The sequence below is a fragment of the Rhinolophus ferrumequinum genome, chromosome 4, assembly GCF_004115265.2.
Source record: "Rhinolophus ferrumequinum isolate MPI-CBG mRhiFer1 chromosome 4, mRhiFer1_v1.p, whole genome shotgun sequence".
NCBI classification, from domain to species: domain Eukaryota; kingdom Metazoa; phylum Chordata; class Mammalia; order Chiroptera; family Rhinolophidae; genus Rhinolophus; species Rhinolophus ferrumequinum.
Window position 1 is genome coordinate 73,882,952 of NC_046287.1, and position 13,323 is coordinate 73,896,274.

The 13,323-nt window shown below is 33.5% G+C and overlaps 1 pseudogene; it reads right to left on the reverse strand.

Annotated features, from left to right (window-relative positions):
- Positions 1 to 226: 226 nt before the first annotated feature.
- Positions 227 to 9,929, reverse strand: LOC117021190 (60S ribosomal protein L9-like; annotated as a pseudogene).
- Positions 9,930 to 13,323: the final 3,394 nt, after the last annotated feature.

The following is a 13,323-nucleotide window of genomic DNA, read 5'->3' on the forward strand; positions in this document are numbered from 1 at the left end:
TAATAATAATAATTCTAATAATAATAATAATTCTAATAATAATAATAATTCCATTTGTGATGGGTCACTGTAACATTGTGTAACAAATTGATTGCAATTTTTCAGTATTTTTTTTTTCATTTTTCCCAAATCAATACATGACTTTTATTGCATCTTCAAAATATCACAAGTAAGTCTGAGGAATCACTTGACATCTTGGTGCTTCTGTAGCTGGACAACATAGATCTTATTCATCACCCCACTGAGCTGTTCCTTTTTCAGAAACATAGATGCCATCCAAAAAGTTTCCGATATCCTTGTTTTTAGCTGTTGTGGCTTGTTGAATCTCAGCAGCTGAATTTGATGCAAGTTCAATATCATTTCCTTCAAGAATTAACTCATCTTTCTGGGCTTGACAACACGCAACACCTGACCTCATCTTAACCCTGCGAATGAATTTTTCACCCAAGACATTTTGGATTTCAACAAGAGAAGCATTCTCCAGAATAATGACCTGATGGGGAAGTGAGCACGCACGGACTTCATCTTGTAATCGATGCCCAATGTAACACCCTTGATCATGTTCTGTCCATGACCACAGACAGTGAGAACAGTAGACAATTCCTTTCGATTTCCTCACCATTTGTCAACCCGGAGTTTCCTTTTCTCTCCACGGAGACTGAGTTCTACATGGATGTGATTGAAATCTCTCTGCAGGGTGCCTCTGGGACCCTTCACAGTATCTGTGCATCCCTTCAGAGTGCGTCCACATTTTCTGGAATGTCCACAGTCTGATTGCTGAGAATGGTCTCTTCATCCTCACAGCAGATGCAGCAAAGAGACAAAATTTTCCAATAAATTTTCAACTATGGCTCCCTTGTGGTTTATGAGATACAGTGAACTTTGTAAGAATATTCATGGCTAAAATATTTAAACCCATGACAGAAGCAAATAGTATGATTACTGTTACGCATAAACATAATATTGGGATTTTCAGGGTTTTGTGGTCCTGCAATTAGTATCTATTTATACAATGGATTACTAATATGAATGTCAGAAGACAACAGATAGGCTTATTTTTTTCTATTCAGAATTGTATCTGTAAACATTAGAATGTTCAAAGCAATCTTTAACAGCAGTATGAACAGTAAATATATAAGTTTACTTAATAGAATTTATTTTAGTCTCCAAATTGGGCTTTCAAGCAGACTAATTAAAATAGAATAGCTAAACATGATATATTTTTTCCTCTCTAGTGATTCACTTATTTTACTTTCTCCATGTGAAAATCTCATTTGCCATAATATACATTAGGAATATCACACATTTTTCTATGATGCTAAATACAAAGAGACCGATAGGGTAAAATTGCACTATTATTGTATCCGCAATTCAGGATGCTTCAAGTTTGGAGCACGTGATGGATTTGCTGCCTGTGTTCTGATAAAATGGTGTTCAGGGTGTCCAGGTTTTAATGTCCTATTAAAGGCACTATGAAATTGGTGTCCTCGCACTTATTAACTTATCCCAAGGGTCATGTTAGAGTCATTATCTTATTTAATGTTTCTGGTACAGTGATACTTCTCCTAATTTATTAACAAAATGGAAGATTTGTTAGGTTATAATGAAATGCGTTCACCCTTCAAGCAAACAAGCCTCTTGGAGCTCAAGGACTTTCATGTAAAAATTTATGTTTGTGCTGCAAATTTCCTTTTTTTCTAACATGACTTGTGGATCAGATTCTAAAACAAAGGATAGCCAGAAGTTAAAAAGAAAATATTTCGACAACTGTCAGACAGGATGGGATCACCTTTTAAACTCCAGAACTAAGAACAATAAAAATACTATCTCCTGTTTTGAACAGATTTATTTTGAGTAGGACTTTTTTTCGCAATGTGGGGGTGGGGGTGGGAGTAGTTAAGGGATGTGTTTAACTAATTGTGCAAAAAACCCTGATTATGAACAAATATAAGGAAATTAAGAAAAGATGAATTAAAGAGAGCCATATAAAGATTTTTATGTTAAAAAAAGGGCAAACTGAGTAGTGAAAAAAAATTATGAGGGAGTTGTTTAAAATATGCTCTCAAAATGATAGGCAGTAGATTCTTAAGGAGATTAAAAAGAGAGAAAAAAGAAAAACAGGATTTAGTGTTGAATTGAGACTTCTGTACATCATGGTCATTTTTATGTGTTAGCACACATCATTTGTAATGGAGATTCCAGACAAGAGTCTTAAAAATATTTTAAAAACCTTTCTTGCTTCTTAAAACATGTAACCAAAAGTATGAATAAAATCAGTGTTTCTTATTTAAGGGCTGTCAGTACACATGATAGTGTGCAAACCATTTATTTTCTTACAGATTTATGTTTTGTTTTTTTTTTAATCAGACATCATTCACAGTGGTAATAAAGGCTTGCAGTCTGACATGGTTTGTCTTCATGAAAATTTCTGTTTTGTTTTGCCTTGTGTGTGTGTGTGTGTGAGTGTGTGTGTGTGTGTGTGTGTGTGTGTGTGTGTGGTAGTGGTTATATCTGATACCAGTCAAAAAGGAGAGAAAGCAATAAAACTTTCATGAGTTCATTAAAGTTTTATAGGCACTGCAGTTCCTGGAAAACTAGTTGTTGCTATAATCCCCGGCAGTAGTTCTGGTTGGGCGGCATCATATTCATTACAGGGTGAGGGTCTGGGATGAGGATTGAAAAGGTACAAAAGAGATGCCACAGCCAAATACTGACATATTGTTTTGACTATGCTCAAGATTCTCGTAGCTTTCTGTGCTGCCATGTGTAACTGATGGACACTATCTGTAGAGAAAATAGTGTTGTGGGAATTTAAGCCATAACAGTTCATAAGGAGTCATTCAATGGTAAATGCTTCATTTTTGTAAAGTAATGTCAATGCATATGGAACTCTTGATTGACAATTATCTCAGTGACTATCACAGGAGCCAAGAGATATTATAAACCCCGCCAGGAGACTCAGCTTCCCCAAAAGTAAATATAAACCTGAAAGCAACAAAGGAACAAGACAAATAAGTGCAAACACATAGACACAGACAATAGTTTAGTGGTTATCAGAGGGGAGGTGGTAAGACGAGGATAAAGAGATCAAAAATATGGAGATGGAAGGAGAACTGACTAAGGGTGGTGAACACACAATGTGACATGTAGATTATATACTACAAAATTGTATAACTGAACCCTGTGACTTTACAAACATTGTCACCCCAATAACTTTAATTAAAAAAAAGAAAAGAAGGATGCTGACCTGGCTTTTTACTGTACCCTATCCTTGATACTTTTTACTCTCCTCTTCTTAATTGTTTTTATTTTCCCCACAGTACTGACAGAATCAAAGTGTTCGTAAAAGTGTGCTAGATGGTAGCACTCACCCAACTCAGTTAATGGAATCAATTAGCTCTCGATCAATCTTTTGAAAGGAGTTCCAGTAGTTTCCATAGTTAATAAAATTTTATATTTTCACTGTAATTAAGAGGAGGCCATGTGTGGCAGATTGCATCTCCTAAATGTGTGTACATATGTGTATATCTGCCTACATGTGCATGGGCATACACACAAACATACATAGCCACATATAGAACTTGTCCCATGTGTTCTTCTAACTTGGTAAGAGTTAACAGTGCACATTGCCACTCCCCCCAACCTTCCCATAAAGAGGTGAGCTTTATTTTTCTTCTTGAATACAGTGGCACTTATGACTATTCTAACCAATAGAGTATGACAGAATTGGTACTATGTAATTTTTGAAGCTAAGGCATAAAATATAGCTCTTGCCCCGTTCTCTCTTTGTGTCAGAATATTTGCTCTTGAAACTCAGCCACCATGTTGTAAGAAAGCCTAGACCACCTAGAGAAGACACGTGTAAATGTTCTGACCAATAGCACCAGGCAAGGTCCCAGCCACACCAATCATCAGCTGCTGGACATTTGAGTTAGTGAGACTTCAAATGATTATAATCCCCAGACTTTGAGCTGACCTGCCTGAGGCCAAGTGAAACAGAATCAAACAATTCCACTAAGCCATGACCAAATTGCAGATCTGTGAAGAATATAAGTGTTATTGATTTAAGCCATTATATTTTGATACTTTGTTAAGCAGCCATATTAACTTTAATTAAAGGATATATGTTTTAAAAAAATACTTATTACTCTTTTGTATTTATATATGTCTGCCAAAAATAATAAATCTTATGAAAACTTATCCTCTAGATGACTTTCAATGTGAAATTTAGGGTACAACAGCTTATAGCTAAAAGCTACTGGCAACTAATTCTTGAAAAGAGAGAATATGATGACTTGGTGTATGGTTTGTTTTATCTTCTTTAGCATGATCTCAAGGTTTGCTACTACAATTGTTAGGCACATATTTGTCAGGAAGAGTTAAAATCAATGGGAATTATTAAAGGTCTCAACGGGATTCCTGTGTTTGAAGCAATCAAAGCCAAAATATATGCTTCTAGTATGTAATCTTTGACAGGTTAATGTCTCTAAAAATATACCACTCATTTCTTTTCGGCATTTGCTACTGAACTCCATTAAAGCAATTACTTAAATTTCATCTATCCTCATTTTGGGTAATTTAGCAATGCATTTAAATTTAGTTATTTTAAACTTATGTAACCACTGTCACCCCAATAAATTGTAATTTAAAAATATTTCTTTAAAAATTTAAAAATCAATTGTACTGCATCGATTATCTATGTCTCTTAAATTATCTGCAGATTCTTTACTTTCAAAAATTATCTTTTTTTTTTTTAAATAAAAATCTTTGCTGTGTAATTGCCATGGTGTACTCTAAACAAACAGAGCTAGTTGTTGTATATTAGGGTACTAATGTATGCTCAGGCCTTTATGAAAATAAATGACTGAGCACTATAAAGCACTCTAAAAAGCCACACATGGTGAGGGATGTGATTCATACCATTATATCCTACGCAAGACTCAGTGTGTTCACTGAGGCAGAGAATGTACTAAAAGTTTATTTGAATAGAATAAACTGCTTTTCTATTACAGTATTAAAGATGTTATAGGTCAATAACATACTCCTTCTCAGGGCTTCAGAATCAAATTCTAAAATCTCTTATTGGAAGCATAACCTATTCTAAACAAGAGAAGCCTAAACACATAAATTTAGATTATATTAAGTTATTTTATATTTCCACCAGTTGCATTCAGTGACAATGATGACCTGTTAGCATTAGAAACTCTGATACCAGAATCTTAGACAATATGCATAATTTATGAATCAGTAAAATCAGTGCTTTAAAAAAATATCTCTCCTTAAAGAAAAAAAATGTTATTGTGGGTGAGAATACATGGTAGTGTACGAGGCATTTGTAGGCAATGTAAGTGTGTGTATGTATGTTTTCAAGTATATAAGCATGTATGTATGTGTGTATAAATAAAATACTCACGTAAGTAATAATAAGTTTTACTTTGATGTAAAATTAATGCATGATCTGGACAATCAAGTAAAGAATATAAATAAAAAGGCTTGTTTACTATGCTCATTGAGTGTGCAATCTAAACAAGAATGTATGGTTCGATAATTTTCATAATATCAATATTTCATAATATTTTCATAATATTATCAAGTATTGATATTCTGGCTGGATTGGCATCAGATATCAGTTTTTCAGTTATTTGATTTTATAAAAGCTATATATGAACATTTTTAATGATAAAATATTTCTCTAATATTAGTTATGAAAAGTTCAAGCCTCAGATTAATTGTTTGTCTGGGTATATAATTCATATTTGGAAACAATTTTTCCTTGTCTTTGAAGCCTTGTTCCATGGTCTAACACTGCTGTTGAAAAGTAGTTGCCTATCTCATTTCCTCTTCTTTATAGGTGAACTATTTTTCTTTCTGTAAGATTTTAGGATATTCTCCTTGTTCTTGGTTCTGAAATTTCCTGACGATATGCCTTGGCAGGGAAATATTTTATGAGTCATTATGCTGGACTCTTTCAATTTGGAAGCTCATGTCTTTCAGGTGCTGGATATTTTACTGAATTATTTCTTTGATAATTTCTTCCCAAATCTTCTACCCATTTCTTTGTTATGTTTTTCTAGAACTTCTTTAATTTGAATTGGGGAACTTTGATCTGTCCTAATTTTTCACATTGTCTGTACTATTTTCCCCATCTTTGTATTTTTTCTATTGCCTAAGAGTCTTCAAAAATTCTAACCATTAATAGTATATAAGGATGCCTATATTCTCATTTCCCAACAAATGCTGTGCATTATCCAGTTCTAATGTTTCCTTATATAATGACTGTAAAGTGTTATCTCCTTGTTATTTTAATGTGTATGTACCTGATTATTTATTTATGTGTTTGAAATCCCCTTCATATGGCTGGATTTTTAATGTATTCATCGTAAATTGTCTATTCCTCTTTCCCTACACCTTTTTACTTTTGGGATCCCTTTTTGCTGCTGCTCATGGATTTCAGGAGTTTCCTTTATATTTAGATAAGAGTCTCATGTTGATTTTGACATTGTACATAACCTAATCTTTTCTTTATGGATTAACACACCCATAATGCCCTTCATTAAAAAATAATTTTATGCAATTAAATTAATTAATAATAAAATTAATTTACATAAATTACATTTATTTTTGCCATTTTAAGGGCTTTTGAATGTTTACTCAAGAATTTGAGTATGTATTAAAGATGTTATCCTAAATAATTGACTATTGTAGTTTGCTGATCACTATGTCCAAGGATATTTTCCTATTTTTTTGCCCATTAGTTTTATAGACTTTACTTCCTACTTGGAGTTCCCCTTTGTATTTTGTTTTAGGTAACAATCTGGCTCTATTTTTCTTGATATGATGAGGTAAGTTTTCCAACAAAACCTGCCAAAACAATATACTATTTCTTTATTGATTTGTGATAGCATCATCACATACATTTTATGCTTATATGAACATAGATAGATTTTTTAATTCTTTTTTTTGCCATTGTTTTATTTTGTTTTCTTGAGCCAACACAACATTACTTTTGTAATTTTGACTTTATAATATATTAGTATTTCCTATAATAATCAACAGGAAAAAACATCCACTTGAGAAATCTTTTTTTTGACATTAAAGTTTTGGAAGTTTTGTCTAAGAACATTTTATAAGAATAATCAATTATAAGATTATTTATTTTTTTAAATATTTAGGAAAGAGAACAAATTAAACTGAAATCACTTAAAAGTAATTTCTGTGACTTACTTGAACTCATAACTGCAACACATAATTTGCTGATATGTTTTCAGAATTAGTCTAATAGAATAGTAAATTCTTTGGCAAAATAAGGAAACTGTAGCCTATTTTATGGTTCTTGAATTAGTTATAGTTTTGGAAAAGAAGTGCATAGTTTTAATTATCTATAGCATGCTTAATAGAAAGAAAGGAGAGAGAAGGGGAATTGATTAAATATAGAAGTTTATTCTGTTCACATTCTGTACCTTACTTTACCAAATATGATTTTTCCTACTTTCCATTATTTATAATGCTTTTTAACTTAAGGCTGTTTTTTTTATCCTCTAATAAACATGATTTATTTTCAATTATGGGCAATGCTGCAGTTGATACCACTATACCTGTGTGTATCTATGTGTAGTTATATTTGTTTTTTTCTATTATTCTGTACAAAACTAATATTGAGTTTCATTCAACTTTATTATATGTTAATGTTCATGTTAATAATTTATATTTCTATCATTTCCTTTCTTCTAGTTTGTTTTGAATTATTTAATGAGCTTTTCTAGTTTCTTGAGTTAAAGTTCATTTATATTTAATTGTTTTTTATATTTTATGTTTTTAAGTCAATATATTTTCTATTGCATACCACTTTGGGTTTTGCCTACATATTTTGTAATTTTTTTGTTTATATTTTTACCAGATGATTATTTAGAAGTGTATTCTCACATTTACAATTTACGATTCTTAATGAATGATTAAATAAGGTAAAGAAAGCTACATAGCACTTTGAATAATTCCTAGTTACGTAGTATATGCTCAATGAATGTAGTTTATTTGATATTAATAATAATGTTCAAAAATTCTTCATTTCCAGGTTTAATTATGTTATTCTAAACTTATGTTACATTTATAGCATTCCATACATAGACAATGTCCTAAATTTTGAAACTCTCTTCCATCCTTGGCTTACTTTTATACATAGCACTACCCTATTAATTCTGAATGCTTATTTTCTGCTTCACATATTGGCAACTAATACTCCTCCATTATAGTGTCTGTCTTTAGAGTCCCTTTACGATCCTTGCATTATACTCTATATATCTATACACCATTTTTACATATAAAGGTATAAACTGGCCACAACTAATAAAGATGTTCCACAATAATTCCTTTTCTTCTGCCTTATTTTCTATAGTTCACCTTCCCCCACCAGCAAAAGCAAGATAATCAGCATTCCATGAAGATTTATGCTTATTCATCTTTTATTGATATTCTTCCTTCCATATAAGGCCTATCTCTATCACCCTTTCCTCCGTCTTAGCCTCTTTACATTGCAGCCACCTTCCACATTCACCCTAAGCACTTGCATTTCTTGAAAATGTTTTCCTGAGCATAGTGGCTGTATCTCTATAATATTTGTTGTAACTGCTCATTTGCTAGTTTTACTTTCCTTGCTAGCTTTATATGATACATACCTCACATCTCTCATACCATCTAAGTTAGTGGAAAGAAGAAAGTGTGTTGTGTTTGTCTAATTACACTTCTTTGTGGTTTAAAATGTAACAAACCTCCATGTTGTATGGGAAATTGAGAATGAGCATAAAAAAAAAAATGGAGTTATTCTTACTCACAGCTGTAATGGTCAGGTTGCTACAGTTAACTTCTAGAACTAAAACAGAGTCTACATACACATTCATTTAGAGTTCACACCAAAAGTTGTTCAGTTTCAGAAACCAGGTTTTATAGCCAAAATGTGATGTATCAGTAAGAATAGTTAATGTCTGTGTTGACCCCGTGAAGTGAACCTAAAGTCCTGGGGTTTCATGGCAGATGAGAATATCCAAAATATCCAAGTTCAGACATACCCAAATTGTGCAGATTGGGTGGATGACAGAGTTGGAGAAGAAAAACATCTGAATTTGGCTGGGGGGAGTCTAACGCAGAGGTGAGACATATCATGGGTGTGTGCCTTGTCCCAGAAAGTAACAAGAGGAACAGAGGACATTTGCCTTTTCCAAACCTTTTAGCTCCAGAAGATAGAGGTTTTTTGTTGTTGTTGTTGTTGTTGTTTTGGGTTTATTTATTTATTTATTTATTTATTTATTTATTTTAGGTTATTTGGCTGGGAGTTGTAGTGTCTCACTGGCCACACATTACGTTATGTTCATCGTGGTCCTTTGCATGGATTGATCAGTATTATATATTCTTAGAGCAAGTGACTATCCATGAGGCTATTGAGAGACAGCTTCATCCAGAGTACTATCTTGCAAAACACAGGCACGCACATTCACATGTGCTCTCGCACACACAAACATACACACACATGCACACCTGCACATGCAGATGGCCAGCTTTATGGATACTTCTGCTCTCTAAGCTGGAGGAAAGGTTGGAATGAAAAGAAGGAGCGGCCCAAATTCAACAATCGACTTTAGATAGAGGTCATTAGCTGGGGCTCTCCAGAGCTCTAGCTATTCCTGTGACCTCCAGGAAATCATCCAATTCTGGATCCGTTCTTTCCAACTTTGTGGTTCGAGGTGAAATCAATAGTTTATACATTTATGTACCTGTATCAATTTAGAAGTCTGAAGAATGGCTGTGGACTCAACTACGTTCCCATCCTGATTAATCATCCATTTCATCTGTGTAGTTGACTGAGAATTTGTCATGGGAAGTTTCTCTGGCTGAGCTGACAGAGGATTGCCAAGAGTCTTGATCTGGTCTGGGTCCATTGCTACCCAATGTCTATTTATTTTGCTAAACTTCTAGGCTAACCATTCCCCACCCCACCTCCAAATCAATTTCAGAGACTAGAATATCCACTTTTATTTTACTATAGTTTTCAGTATCCTGTAGTTCTCTTAATTTCTATATTATATATATATATATATATACATATATATATATATGTATATATATATATATAAATTTTAACATCTGCCAAGACGTTTTACATAATAAGCCCATAATGTAGTTGATATTTTGTAATATTGAAGAGTTATTCTGAGAAAGTTGTCGTCCTCCCTGCATTCTTGCGTCTTTATCTTAGCTCTTCATCACACCTATTTTATTCCTATAATACAAAGCTTCTATGTAGCCTATTATCATTAGTTGACTTAACAATTGTGCCCCCTGAAACAAAAGGTCTCCTGTTGTTACTTATCTTTCAGGGAGATTTAAAGTTTTCAAGTCTGTAAGATTTGTTTGTTTGTTTTTGTGACAATTTCTGTAAATTCCAAATACGTCATTTCTTTGAAATCATTCAAATGATAAGAAGATAGATACACTTGGGTAGTCTCACTAACAAGCCATAGCCACATCGGGGGAACATGTTTATGCTTGTGTGTTTACGAATGGGTGTGTGTGTTTCATGAAGAGAATATGTTCAGGGAGAGGATACAGGTCTGTATACTGTGTCTATGATTGAAATGTGTATTTTCACCTTTGCCAGCTATGTCGTAATTGCTATCAAATCTCCAAGGAACTTTTTGTTTGTCAAACCGATTACCAAGGTTCAAGGTTATGGAGTTGTGTTCTGTATCACCCAGTAATCCATTTTCACGTATTTTGGGAACACAGACAAAAGTCTTGGCTTGCTGTGAGAATGGGCTTCTTTCCGTAGGGTCCTCAATCTCGTGGAAAACAGGATTGCCAGATATTGGGTGGCCCATTTAGTTGAAGGGGACAATTACAGTTACAACGTAAACTAGATTTTCAAAAGTAAAGAAATAAACCAAAACTAAATCCAAGTTAAAATATATGCTCTCAGTCAATGAGCTAAGCAATTTAGTAGAGACTAGGCTGCAAAATTTTAACAACAATCTAATTGCTATAAGGTAAGGGGTGTACAGTTGGGTGCAGGACTGTGACCCTGAGGTCAAACTGGCCCTGGCTAAAGTTCAACATGAGACAGGAGAATGGCAGTGGGACCTGAAATATTTCTGAACTCATAGAATGATCTGGCTACTGCTAGCATGGCTTGATGTGGGAAGCCCCATGGGGATAAAAGATACTGTGGGAGTGTGACGTCCTCTGTACTTATCTCTGTACCGCCTCGTGTAGCTTGTTCATAGAGGCTGAATCACAAGCACAGAAGAGAAATAACCTATAACATGTAAAGCAGCTGACTTTGGCTATGTTGATACCTGCTCTACTTTGGATTTCTTAAATCCATACCTAAGTTTGAGAAAAATCATCCTGCAACAAATGTGTCATCCACAGGAACCAGTCAGGTATATTTGCCTGAAGAACAGCAGTGAGAAGTGAATTTCTACTGCATTATGACTGATATATTCTAAATAATAGTTCCCTTAAACAACATTCATTCAATGTACTATAATAGGAATTTTAATTTTTAGCTGTGATCTACTTATTCACCAAAATGCTTTCTTTTAACAGATTTTTAGTACAAGAAATTTTCATGTTCCATTGGGCTAGTTTGTAAGAGGAATTTTCTTCAGTTCAGGCATTTTGTAAAACAAAAACAACAAAATATAAACATTTTTTAGAGTGTGTACTCAAAATTTTCTTAGCATTTGTCCTTGAAAGTGGATTCTCCATTTCACAGCTTCTTTTCTTTTTCATTCTGATTTCTTCTTTCCCTTGTGATGAAGCTTACCGGTGTGTATTCCTGGAGCCCTATGGCATGCAGTCTCTGAGATTTATCTCCGTTATAGAGAGTGTAAATTACCTTCTTTTCTTCAATCTCAGTATCACTGGGCTGTGTTCGCCAGCATTAGGGCTTAGTGTTGCAATCACACTGCACCTGCATTTAGTTGACAATTTCACAGCACTTCTGTCACACCTGGGTGCTGATCAGATTCAGTTCCACCTCCCCTTTATCCTGTATCCGTATCTTCTATGTAGTTATTAAATGCTGTTCTTTTCCTACTGAGTAACTGAAGATAGACTGACTGTGTCTTCTGGAGAAATTTCTGAAATATTTAGTTTAGTTTTTGTTTTGTTTTGTTTTGTTTTGTTTTGTTTTGTTTTAAAGATGCCATTGACTATATCAGAGCGATTCTTTCAACTTGGAACATTCAAACTTTGGAACACACAATTCATAATTGTGTTTAGTGGATCAAGCAATTTTTGACTTTAATATAGCTCCTGAAAGAAATGTGATCTTCCTCAAGAAAAATCTGTGGCTTATTACCAGATATATAAAGCTAAATTGAAATACAGAGGAGAACTGGGTACCTGGAGATTTTAAAATATTAAGTTGAAAATGTGGTTGACATGGGAAATGCCTCCCGCTTTTGCATCTGTTTGGTGAGCATCATTTATTAATGTAACCAAGTTAGAACAATCTTGATGTAACCATGTTAGCTTTTTTTTTTTTTACTGATTTCTAACTCTTCAAAGAAGTATGTATTTATTTCACCACGAAGACATTTGAATATTTGATTTTTGTAATTCAAAGGTAGTAAATGTGGAATTTTTCAAACTCCTTATGGTGTTTAAATGAAAATTAGCAGCACTGAAGGTCTTTGAGTTTTTTCATAATCTTTTGACCATTTTTACTTTGCCTTACTTTTGTGATATTTTTCATTGTTGAGAACTTAATAGTAGTATGGCACAGATGATTTAAGACAGAAACACTTGGATTTCTATGATTCAGTAACTGAGTGAGTATCAGTGATTTAGGGCAAGTCAGCTGGGCTCCTAAAACCTGTTATCTTTTGTCTAAAAAATTGATATAACACTTCCTCTTCCAAATTTCAAAGACTCAAAATGAAGTATATGCTGAATTCATACACACACATGCACACACACACACACACACACACACACACATGCATACATATACACTAATTTTATATAACTTATTACTAAGTTCTAACTGAAAGCCAACTACATCATATAGTACTTATCTGAAGAAACAGTACATTTTTTCCAAATACTTGAGGAAATCTGCTATATTAAATAATTGAGGGTTAGTGTTTCTCAATTTGCAATGGGAAATTTTCCTACAGTGTTCTCATTTTCAGTTTTGTGTTTTTATTATTTTCACTTTATGCTCTCATTTTGTGCATTTTACTTTGAAACCTAACCACTGAATAAGATAATAGTGTATGATGCTAGAAGTTAAACTATATTGAATAATAGAATGTTTTATGCTAATAG